General features: G+C 35.6%; 1 long non-coding RNA gene across 1 annotated transcript; it reads left to right on the top strand.

Annotated features, from left to right (window-relative positions):
* The first annotated feature begins 4,299 nt into the window (after positions 1-4,299).
* Positions 4,300-7,487, top strand: LOC121327556. Its single transcript, XR_005951578.1, has 3 exons — positions 4,300-4,731; positions 5,793-5,885; positions 7,035-7,487. It is a non-coding gene; the product is annotated as an uncharacterized LOC121327556 (long non-coding RNA).
* The last annotated feature ends 3,953 nt before the right edge of the window (positions 7,488-11,440 follow it).

The following is an 11,440-nucleotide window of genomic DNA, read 5'->3' as shown; positions in this document are numbered from 1 at the left end:
TGCCCACTCACGGGGGGGGGGTGGTTGGAAACAAAAAACACAGAAACGAGGCTTCGGTGAGAGGAAGCAGAAGTAAAGCGTGAAAGTTGATTTTACTGCTCTCTGAAATGTTCACAGTGACATCTGGTGTTGTGGATGTCATGATTATTATTATTTTTTTTAATTGCTTTATTAAATAATGTTATAAAACTGCGAGGTCGTCGCGTCGAGTAGGAAAGATATAGAGCTTGAACCACTTTAAAATGATTTAGTTTTTAACCTATCTGAATGGAGCAGTGAGAGTGGTGGCTAGCAACATCTGTTTAAATGTATTATTTACTATGTCTGGACTGTAATTTATATAATGGGAGCCCTTTTTTGGGGTGAACTGGAACCAACCAAGTAACTTAGTATTACAGCATGCATATTAAAATGAACCCTTTGAAACTACGAACTATGTGGACAAGAATAAAAAGGGTAAACTGACGTCATTTCTAAGGCAAACTCATGCTGGCAGATGCAGTTAATTGGCTCAGCTCCTCAAGTCTGAAGGAGCTGATGTCCTGCAAATCACCAGCTGTGACCAACAGCAGAGCTGGTCATACATGTGAATGCAGACCGTGCCCTTTGGGGTTTGAATCTCTCTTCTAATTGTATTTATAAAAGCTGTATTTGAGTTTTTGTGGTGGTGGTAACATAATAAACGAAATTGCATGTCTAAGGGCGCAGCTACTTGTTTTGTTCAGATAACAGCAATTTGACACTTCTCAATATAAAAATCAAGGCAACTGTTGCTGGCAATGATTGTGGCAATGATTGCCCTAAAAAGTTACCAGAGTATCATGGCCTTAAGGCGTACACATTTCTGAGGTGAAACTCTAAAGTTCAAATTCTGTCGGTTTTGACAGGTGGTGATTGTCTGTTACATAATATACACAAAATAAAATGGAAATAATTTTCCTTTTCTTTTTTTAGAATGACTTGGTGACATTTGTCCGATTTGTGAAACATATTGCTTTGGTAAATTATAATTATTTTCCTGCAATATTATCCTTGTGTTAGTAAATAAACCTGTTTTGTTTTGAAATGTTTTGTTCTATTGCTTTCTCTCAGGGAATTACAAAGGGCTGGGACTGTTAGGTGCGCTGGTATGTTTTTGTTCCATGTCTTGAGTGTTCTTAAAATATCGATACAAAGAATACTTCCTGATATTTGACAGTGAGGAAAATAAGTTGGGCTAATCTGGTTGTTCCCAGTTTCAAGCATGGGCTATGGCAAACCATTTTAACATTTAATCCTCAATTGCTGATATCAGCAATTTTAATACTGATATCAGTAACATATTGTCGATATCAGCAATTTTATTTTTTATATTAAATGTAGGTGCCCACTTGAAGACCCCAGAGATGTGCCCTATTTAGCTCAATCCAGACGGTTGTCATGCTGATGCTCTGGGGAGACCGCATTGGATTGCTCCCCAGAGCCAGCATCACAGCCGTTGTGTGTGCTGATGCGCTGGGGAGGCAAACTGAGCTGATCCCTGGAACCAGCATTACACTTCAGCAATCAACACCAGACAGAAGGATACTACATCATCAGATGGAAAACAACGCAAATGGATGGAGATGCAGATGGAGCACATTACTTTACTGCAAAGCTATGTCTTAGTTGGTGCTTATCTTGGTGAGAGCCGAGTTCAAATCAGCATGAAATTCAACATTTACTCTCATGTAATGGAAATCTAGAATGGTTGATATCAGAAATACAATTGTTGATAACAAAAATAGTACCTTTTATTTTGATATAAACAATTGTATTTCCAATATCAACAATTCTATGTTTTATATCAAGAATGGCGTTTTTTAAATCTAGAATGGCATTTTTATATCAAGACTTGTATTTGATATAAAAACGTGATTACAATACTGATATCAAAAATACACGTACCTACCAGTGCCCCTTATGGTGTTTTAGTTACTACAGTAAACGTTAGGTTACTTACTGTAACCCTGGTTCCCTGAAAAAGAAGACAACCAACAACATACTTATGAGATATGCCTGCCTATTGCGCAGCTACCCTCCCAGGTGGGGGCAAGCTGACACTATCATAAGCAGTCGAGACTGTGTCCACAATCCAGTGTGACAGTCGCTACTTCGAGAGGGGCTGTTCTAGGGTCTGTATACCTTGACAGACAAAGAGCTGGTCAGACCACGTAACAACTCAATGTCCGCACTGGGCAGAAGAATTTCAATCTCCTATCCTCCTTCAAAGAAAACAGGTGGATGGAAAGCCACCAATTCCACAAACTGATTCATGTGGAAGTCTTTCTTAGGGAGGAAAGTAGGGTTTGTACTTTAACTCTATAGAGTGGAGCTTCCAGTTCAATATGAAGGCTCCATTTGGGGAGAACGACCCTCCTTGGAGGGCGTAATCGCTGAACACCCTTGAAAAACCAGGTTGCCAAGAAATGCACACCCTGAGATACTGAATCACTGGGCAAACAGAAATGACCGCCAAGTACACCTTCAGTGTAGAAGGTGACCTACTGGCATCAAGCAGTTCCTGCAGAAACTGCAAGATAACTGGCATATGTCAAGAAACTGGGTCATGACCCTTAGTCAGACACCAGTTCTGAAAATATCTCCATTTGTAGGCAAATAACGACCTAGTGGAGCCTGCCCTAGCATTCTGTAATGTACCCACTACTGCATCAGATAGCCGTAATGCTGACCAGCGGTCCCATTCAGGGGCCAGACCATAATTGTAACCTGCTCGTTCTGGATGCCTGAGAGTGCCTTCCATCTGACTGAGGAGATCCAGGCGAAGCTGGCACAGGGTCGAAAACCAGATTCTCCTGGGCCACTGGGGAGCCACTAGAACTGTTAATTTCGATAACTGGATCTTCTCTTTGAAGGCCAGGAGCAACGGTATCGACGGAAACACGTAAAGGGGGCACCCTGGGCCACTCATGGGCTAAGGCGTCGACACCGAGTGGACAGTCTAAGCGGTGGAGGGAGTACCACAGAGGGCAGTGTGTCATGTCTGCCGAAGTGAAGAGTTAGGGAACTGATTAGAATCATATTGGTTATTGAAGGAAAACATTGCTTTACCACAATTCACAGTGATCAATGAATAGACAGACAACGATAATCCAGGTGCAATAATATTTTATTTGTAAATCCAAAGTCTGATGACAAAACGGTAGTAAACAATAGCAATGAGAACAAGCAATATAGCGGCGTGTATTGCTGTTGTTGGTCCCGTAATAATAATAGTCCCGTTCCTAAACACCCACATGTAACACAAAACACAAACACGTAAAACAGTGAGTGCTAAAGTGCTTGTGGTGTAAATACAGTTATTCATGAAACACTGTGCAGTGATGTCCCGGTAAGGGCTGGACTTTGGCGACAGCTCCGGATCGTGTTTCAGACAAAAACAAACAAAAAACTCAAGATAACACACAGGTTCACCTTCCGGTTAAATATAAATATACAAAAGAACAGATCACTTCGCTATACCCCCTTTCTTGATGACCGACTTCCTTCTAACCCTGGGAATGAATGGTCTGTCCATCCATTCCATGGCACTCTGTTCCCTTTGCACAGCATTCTCACAGGTCAGGAGATTTATCACCAAGAATCATTCTGTCTCTGTCGCATGAACCCATTAACCTCTACCCAGTAGTTAATTATCAATCTTTACCTCTTAACGCTAGATATAGAATTGCTTTCCAGGACTGGGATTGGACACCCCTGCTGTGCCATTTTGACATTTTTGGAGATGGCTGAAATCAGTGATCAAAGAATAAAACATTATTTGTAATATGAAAAATAAAACTACTGTGTGATTATGAAAAGCTTTTTGGGGGTGAAGTTTGGGGCCCCACTATAGTATCTTATGGGATTAAACTGTCTTTCATTATATATGTAACAGTATTAAAAAATGAAGACGGAACAGAATGCATTGTACAGATGACATTTACATTTAACAAAAACAATGTTATTTTGATTCTTGCACCTTTGCATGTGTGTATAGACGTTATCCTCTGGGCACTGCAGCAAACCACAACTCAACTCCCTCTATGTTATTTGAAAAAATGTCACACAACTCTTGCTGAGATGACGCAAATAATATTTAAATTAGTATATTGCGGCTCTCTTCATTAACGTATTTTTTCTTAGTACATATGACAAAATGTGCACTTTGCGAATTGTCGTAAAGAAAATGCAAATTGTGGTATGTTTGCGCTGCGACTGGCCCATCTTAGTATATCTACCCCTTATTTTTTAAGAGAAAATATGTTTCATTGTCACATGTATCTAATAAAAAGTCCTTATTTAGACAAAAATTAGAATGGAAGTACTATATGGTAGTCAATATACATTAATTATTTGCACATTTTAAACACAGCTGTTGTCAGTCTGACTTATGTTTCTATCTTAGAATAATACATAACAAATGACAGATTAATATAAAACTCAGTATCCTCAGCAGTCTTAGCAGATTAAAATCAAGTGCACTTTCACTACAAATGCAGGTCCCAAAAGCCCTTTGCACTTACATATCATACACATTCAAACCACACCTCTTCTCTCCCTCCCCAATTAAACTCCAGTGTTATTATTGCTAATTTTGGTGCCAGTGTTTGTAACCGCTGCAGGGTGTGAATCAGCAAAACCTGAGACAAAACATTGAAGTAAGCCTTCCAACAGAAAACCAAGTGGAGATGGTCTTATTTATCATTAACGGTAAGCTCCTTTTGCACTGCTATAACAGAGCAGATTGTTCGTATTTCTGTCTGTATTCAATCAAAGCATTTAAGAGTTTTAAAAGAGAATGCTTCCTGTGCAGTTAGAGTGTCACATAATGTGGGAATGTTCAATAAAAGAAAACAACTCTGAATCATACCATATACAACTTTGCAGTTTTGATTAAATGAAACATATTGCTTACAGTGAGACTCTAGCTAAGGCAGACTGAGATTCCAAAAAATTTGGAATTCATGAAATTGTTATAACCTGTTACTTTGGAGACCAGCAGCATTCTGGAATGAATTAGTTAATAATACAAGGCAGTCCTCAAATAAGTAGGTTAAAGCTCTAGGCTTGTATATTTCCTGTATTGCTGAAAACATTATTTTGCACTTTTCTTGTCTTAACCTGGATTATACTATGATTGAGAAAAAATTTTGCATCATTCTCGGTATCACATGAAACTGCAGAACTACTTTCATTTGTTTCATCATAACATTCAGATTTACAATAAACCGCTTGTCTATGTGAAACATTATTGTTGGGATCATTTTTGGTCACCATGGTGATTCAGTAAATAACCTCTATTTAACCAATTTAACAATATTTGTCATATGTTTATTTATTTTGATGAAGATGACATCAAGACACCATGAACGGGTTAAATGCCATTAAATCAAAAAAGAACATACTATTTCCACAGCAAAGTTAAATGTTTTTTTTTTTTTTTTTTTTTTTGTAATGGTATAAAGCAGCGTTGTTCAATCCAGGTCCTAGAGGTCCCTCCTGGTTTTTGTTCCAACTGTGCCCTAAATTACTTAATTAGAATAATAATTGGTCCAATTAAGTAATTTTGGACACAGTTGGAACAAAAACCAGGAGGGACACTGGCCCTCTAGGACCAGGATTGGCCACCCCTGGTATAAAGGGAACATATGTCAGATTAAGAACCTGTATGTTTTCATCAATGTCTTATTATTATATTATTTTCAGTATGCACACATGCAGGGGTAGGTCTCTAGAAAAACCCATTTATCTCTCCTACTCCCCTCCCACAGCCTGCAGCTATGTGGTGAGGAAGATCAGAGCTGCCCTCACCAGTGCTGACCAGCCAGTCAAGCCTTCCAAAGCATCATGTAGCCAGGCTAAAGGTGAGCGATTGATGACTGGCAGCTTTGGCTACATTTATTAAGAGGTTATATCTGTCCAGCAAGAGATCAAACACTTGGTTTATTAACCCACATACAGTCAGCACTCACATATCCAACCTTGTAAAATTTTGACTCCTCTGACTGTTAAAGGGGTGTGAGGCATATCTGATTATTTCATTTTGGCCTGTTCCAATCCTTGTCTGTTTTTCAGGGAACACAAAAAAAGATACAATATCAAAAATACGTAGCTGAAATGGCTGTGTTTTAAAATAAACTGGCTTTCATTTAGATGTACTATACTGGTTTTGTTGGTACAATACTATATTTTCAAGAGAATTAGTATTTTAATTCAGCACGAGAGGATAATGAAAATATCACTTGCCAAAAGAGCCGACACGTGGATTGCAATACAGTGCGTACGTTTAAATCTGATACCTATTGTAGTAGTATATAGCCTCCAACTCCCATTAACGACCCCACAGCAAAATTAAGTAAAAATGTTACCCATGCACATAACTGCACACAACATAAATCATAATGTAATTTAGCAAAAGATTAACAAAAACCCGACGCAGTTTCCAGAACTGAAACTTTATCCAAAGTCAATAGTCAAAACTGCAGAATACAGAGCTCGTAAGGCGGTAGTCGTTTACTTGCAAATGAAAATGCACAAAAACATATAAATATATATTTTAATATAAGTATATATATATATATAATATATATATAAGAGATACTATATATAATATATATTATATATATATAATATGTTTTAAAAGATATATATTTCACAGTATCTAAAACTGTTTAACAATTAACTTTTACATTACCGCAGATTGTCTCTTCGCTTTGTTTTGGCGGCATTTTTGTCAGACGAAACTGGAGGAAGCGCTTTGTAACTGTACATGGGTCTCACTATTTGCCGCAAAAAACGCACAAAATAAATCGCAAAAAAAAAATATAAAGAAATTGCAACTGTCATGTATATTCATGAGCAGTGAAGACTGGGGCGTGGTTTGGTAGCTGACAGCGTTATTGTCTATCTATATTAATTAATAGCAACTGCTTCAGACTGATTTGGAATGCAGAGAAAAAAAAAAGTGTTAATAATACATATTAACTAATTCCTAATTTCTTAACGTCCCACAGAACGAAAGGGAGTCGGGGAGCAGTATAAACAAGTGCCAGTCATGAGCAGGGAACCTCCCAGTGGAAGAGCTGTTCAGGAATGCGGTTCTTGAAGATAAAGGTTACACACTGTCCGTGGAGGAAGGAGGGATAATGATACCAGAACATGAGTCATGTCAGCAAGCTCAAAAAAGTAATCCTGCAAAAAATAAATAAATAAAGTTTAATGATATCATAGCTTTGTCAATTTTAAATAATATAGATTTAAAAAAATCTGCATTTTATTTAGGGAAATATACCCGACAGAGCCCCTTCCATCTCTCCTCAACCAATGCCTCCCTCCCTTCCTCTCTCCTGCTCAGTGTAGAACCTCTTAATTAAAAAGCTCACTATCTCTGCCCAGCAAGTGAATGAAGACTTGATCATAAACTCTTTGTTATGGGAGGTGATCAGGTCTGAAGAAATAGTTTTTGCAGCTTGTATACCTTTCAATAAAGTCTATCACAGAAATTGTTTTGTGTCACCCAGTATTTGTGCATCATTAGTGACTGTAGGAAGTGATTAACATTAATGAGAGTGTGGTCTTTTGTATCCAAGAAGTAAAAGAAACAAAGAAAATGTGTAAATTGTTCATCCCTAATGAGAAAGCGAGTTTCACTCAGAATACCTGGATCACAACTTGATTATTCCTCTAAAGGGGCACTCAATGACTGCTGGATCTAAATAGTTTTTTTCTCCCATATTTTCATAGACTGGAATAAACTAAAGAGACAATTATACAGTAATGGATTTTTTTATTGGATTCATAGGGCTCTTTATATACTATTCAAACAAAGAAATATCAATTGAATACACTTTTGTTTTGACTTGTATGGGATACTTGTTTGTCAGGATCATCAATACAATATCTGTCATTCCTTCATCATTTTTCTATTTGATTTAAAAAACAAACAAACATGAACATTAACAAACAATTGCATTCACAATTTGTTAATTGGAATGTTTCGTAATTTAATTTTTTAAACGTGACGATGATTACTTATTTTGTATTTTGTATGCATAACTCTTTGCATTAGGGTTACATGCATAGACCTCAGTGACACGTATTTACTAGTGTGCATCAATGGTATGTATCTTTATGGACAACATTTCTCAAAGATGCATCTAACACATTTTCTAGCTGCTGAAAAAAAACCTGGAAATGTACTTATATGTTATGCCACCAGGTGGCAGTACTAACCAAGGAGTTAAATGTTTTATATATATATATATATATATATATATATATATATATATATATATATATATATATATATATATATATATATATATATATATATATTTTATGTGTGTGTGTGTGTGTGTGTGTGTTTGTGTGTGTGTGTGTGTGTGTATATATATATATATATATATATATATATATATATATATATATATATATATATATATATATATATATATATATATATATATATATATATATACACACACACACGTTGTCATTTTGTATTGCAGGCTAAAATTCTTGACAACCAAGAAGGACAGTTATTATAGAAATCAATATATTTTTGTATTTGCATACATTATCTATTCTTTACAAAGAACATTTTTTATTATGACATTTACAATGTCATATATTCTTTTGAAAAGGGGATATATATCGTAACAAATATATGTGGCACACACATATTACATATTTTTTATGCAAATTATACATACTTTTATGTCAGCTGCTGGTAAACAAGCAGCAATGACATGGCTACTAAAACCATGCCTATGGAAATCTGAAGAACTCTGTCCCCTCACAATGCAATGACAACTATGTTCTGGAAAATTCTAGCAAATAAAAAGCAATAACATTCTCAACCAAGGGCTCATTTGTTATACTAGCTCTCCAAACTCTGCTTTATTAATAAACTACAAAGTGATCTATCTCTCTTGATTAATCAATAATTCATGCTGCTGGTGCTGAAGGCAGTATAAAATTATGTTTTTTTTGTGCAGAGAAACATTTTTTTAAAGAAAGAAAATGAAAGTGTTTTTATTGTTTATATAACATATGTCAAACAAAAAACATTGATACCAATAAAAGGTAAACCATTTTGATACAGATTCACCAAGGAACAATTTATAAAGAAAATACTAACATAAAAAAAAGCTAAATTAAGCAATTCAGCTAAAAAAGAATGAATCCCAATACGCATGTTAAAAAAATAAAAGACTTGCAAATAAATGAATACATCAGTCTAAATAAATTGCAGCCATTCTTGTATCACAAAGCCTTATATCAAATATCAAATAAAAATTCTTCAATGTGAATGAAAAGCTGATTGAGTCCAGCATAATATAATAGTGTAGTGGGTCTGGTTGGAAAGATAATTTAATTCCTGAAGCAGCAATGCAAAATGCCTAATCTTAGTTCTAGAATTTCAACATTCAATCAGGATTCTTTTCAGATCACTGGGTATTGTCTGATTCATGTCACCAATATTAAATGTCAGATTGTTGTCTGCTTTCCACTTTTAGCTCACTCACTACCCTGTACAGAATAACTTGATTTTCGTTTGTTATGCATAGAATAGGTTACCATTTGACAAGGACCTTCAGTCTGAAGTGTATAGATAAGACACATTTTCATGCAAAAATGTACAACCATGGCCAAAAGTTTTGCATCATCTAGAATGTACAATCCTAAGACACATACTGTACCCATATATATATATATATATATATATATATATATTTATATATATATATATATTATATATTGGCATTAAATATATATATGTTAATATTTAACATCATGCAATCAAAGAAACTATCAAAATGATATCGCAAAAGTCTATCGGTTGATGCAAAACTTTTGCCCATAACTGTATTAATTGGTCATGACACGGTTTCTCATTCTTGATTCAAACAGTAAAGGATCTGCAGGTAATAAAGATGTTCATCATTCTATATTACGGTATGCAGAATTCCAGAATACTGGTAAAGTCAGGTTGTGTAAGTGTCATACAAATGCAAAGTGAGTATAAAACTCTTATGCACCTGTGGTGGGGTACTCGATTGCTAATTAATCATTTACTTGAATCCCGTCACAGTCTGCACATGAAGTGACTGTGCAATCCCCGTGCCTAAATACAAATATACATTTTAAATCCCCCATGCTACATAACCCACTCTCTGTGCACCACTGCATACATACATATAACATAAATTACACACAGGAGTGGGGTAACTGCATTCCTTATATTTAAAAAAAAAAAAAAAAGTGCCCTTGTATATGTCACCTAGATACTAATTTAAATGATATGTACTATCACAATGTACTCAGTCATAACTTGAATACATTCAACTGTATTAGCATTCCAGCATTTTATTACAGCATTGATGAAAAAACCACTCACATTTGCACTGTATAAATGTATTACAGAAAACAGTAGTTTTTAGTATTCTAACAGACAAAAAACATAACAGCTTTGAATACTGTTTCACCTAATTTAAAGAACTGTCTGAAAGTGACCATTCAAGAGCATGTAGTTTCAAATTACTTTTTCAAAATGTTATTTCCTTTCCTCTGCCTTTGTGTGAGAGTCTGATTGTTAGTACCTGTTCACTATATGACTCTGCATCCTTTACATATGTAGAACAAGCAAGTAGAACTGAAAACACTGCAATTGAATATTTGCTGTAAGAACTGCTGAGGATAATTGCAAGCATAATAAACTTAATTGTTCCTCTTTCACAAAACTATTTACAAAATAGTACTCCCTCAAACATTAACCCATTATGTGCTAGCCAATTGGATCAACTATCTTAGGCTATATCAGTTTATATCCTTTAGTCACATACCATCTGTTTTCTGTTCTTTGGCAATTGCAGTATGAATTCAATTCACCCTTAGAATATTCTCTAAAGATTGTGCACACGTTCATCTTGTGAATAAAATATGATGAACATGGATTGTGTTCCATCATGAGAGTGTTTGTAGTTTGTAAGGTTTGATTTCTTCTTAAAAATAATAAGCCAGTTTTCTTCAGCTAGTTTCAATCAAGAGAGTTTATTCAGGAACAAAGAAAATCAACAAAGCAAATCACTTACATACACATACACATACATGATACATACACAAGGCGTCAGCTGATTGTATTCTGAGCTGCCCTGACATAGAGCTGGCTTCAGTGTAGATTTAGTTTTCCGAGCCCTGAAATTACTTTATACAGCACAGATATAAAGTTAGCTTATGTAATTTCCTTGACCAAAATTGATTTTATTTGCCTAGTGTGATGCATGGTGTGAGACAAAGCACATTAACAGTTAACATCTGCATGTCTTCTTCACTTCCCCAAGGTCAGCAGAAAGAAGTTACACTTAAGAATAACTTGATATGATATGAGTTCTGTTCAATTCTCACAGACAGCAAAGCG

This window comes from Polyodon spathula, chromosome 15 (genome assembly GCF_017654505.1).
Source record: "Polyodon spathula isolate WHYD16114869_AA chromosome 15, ASM1765450v1, whole genome shotgun sequence".
NCBI classification, from domain to species: domain Eukaryota; kingdom Metazoa; phylum Chordata; class Actinopteri; order Acipenseriformes; family Polyodontidae; genus Polyodon; species Polyodon spathula.
The sequence above is the reverse complement of the archived record's forward strand: the minus strand, read 5'-3'. Positions and strand labels throughout refer to the sequence as shown.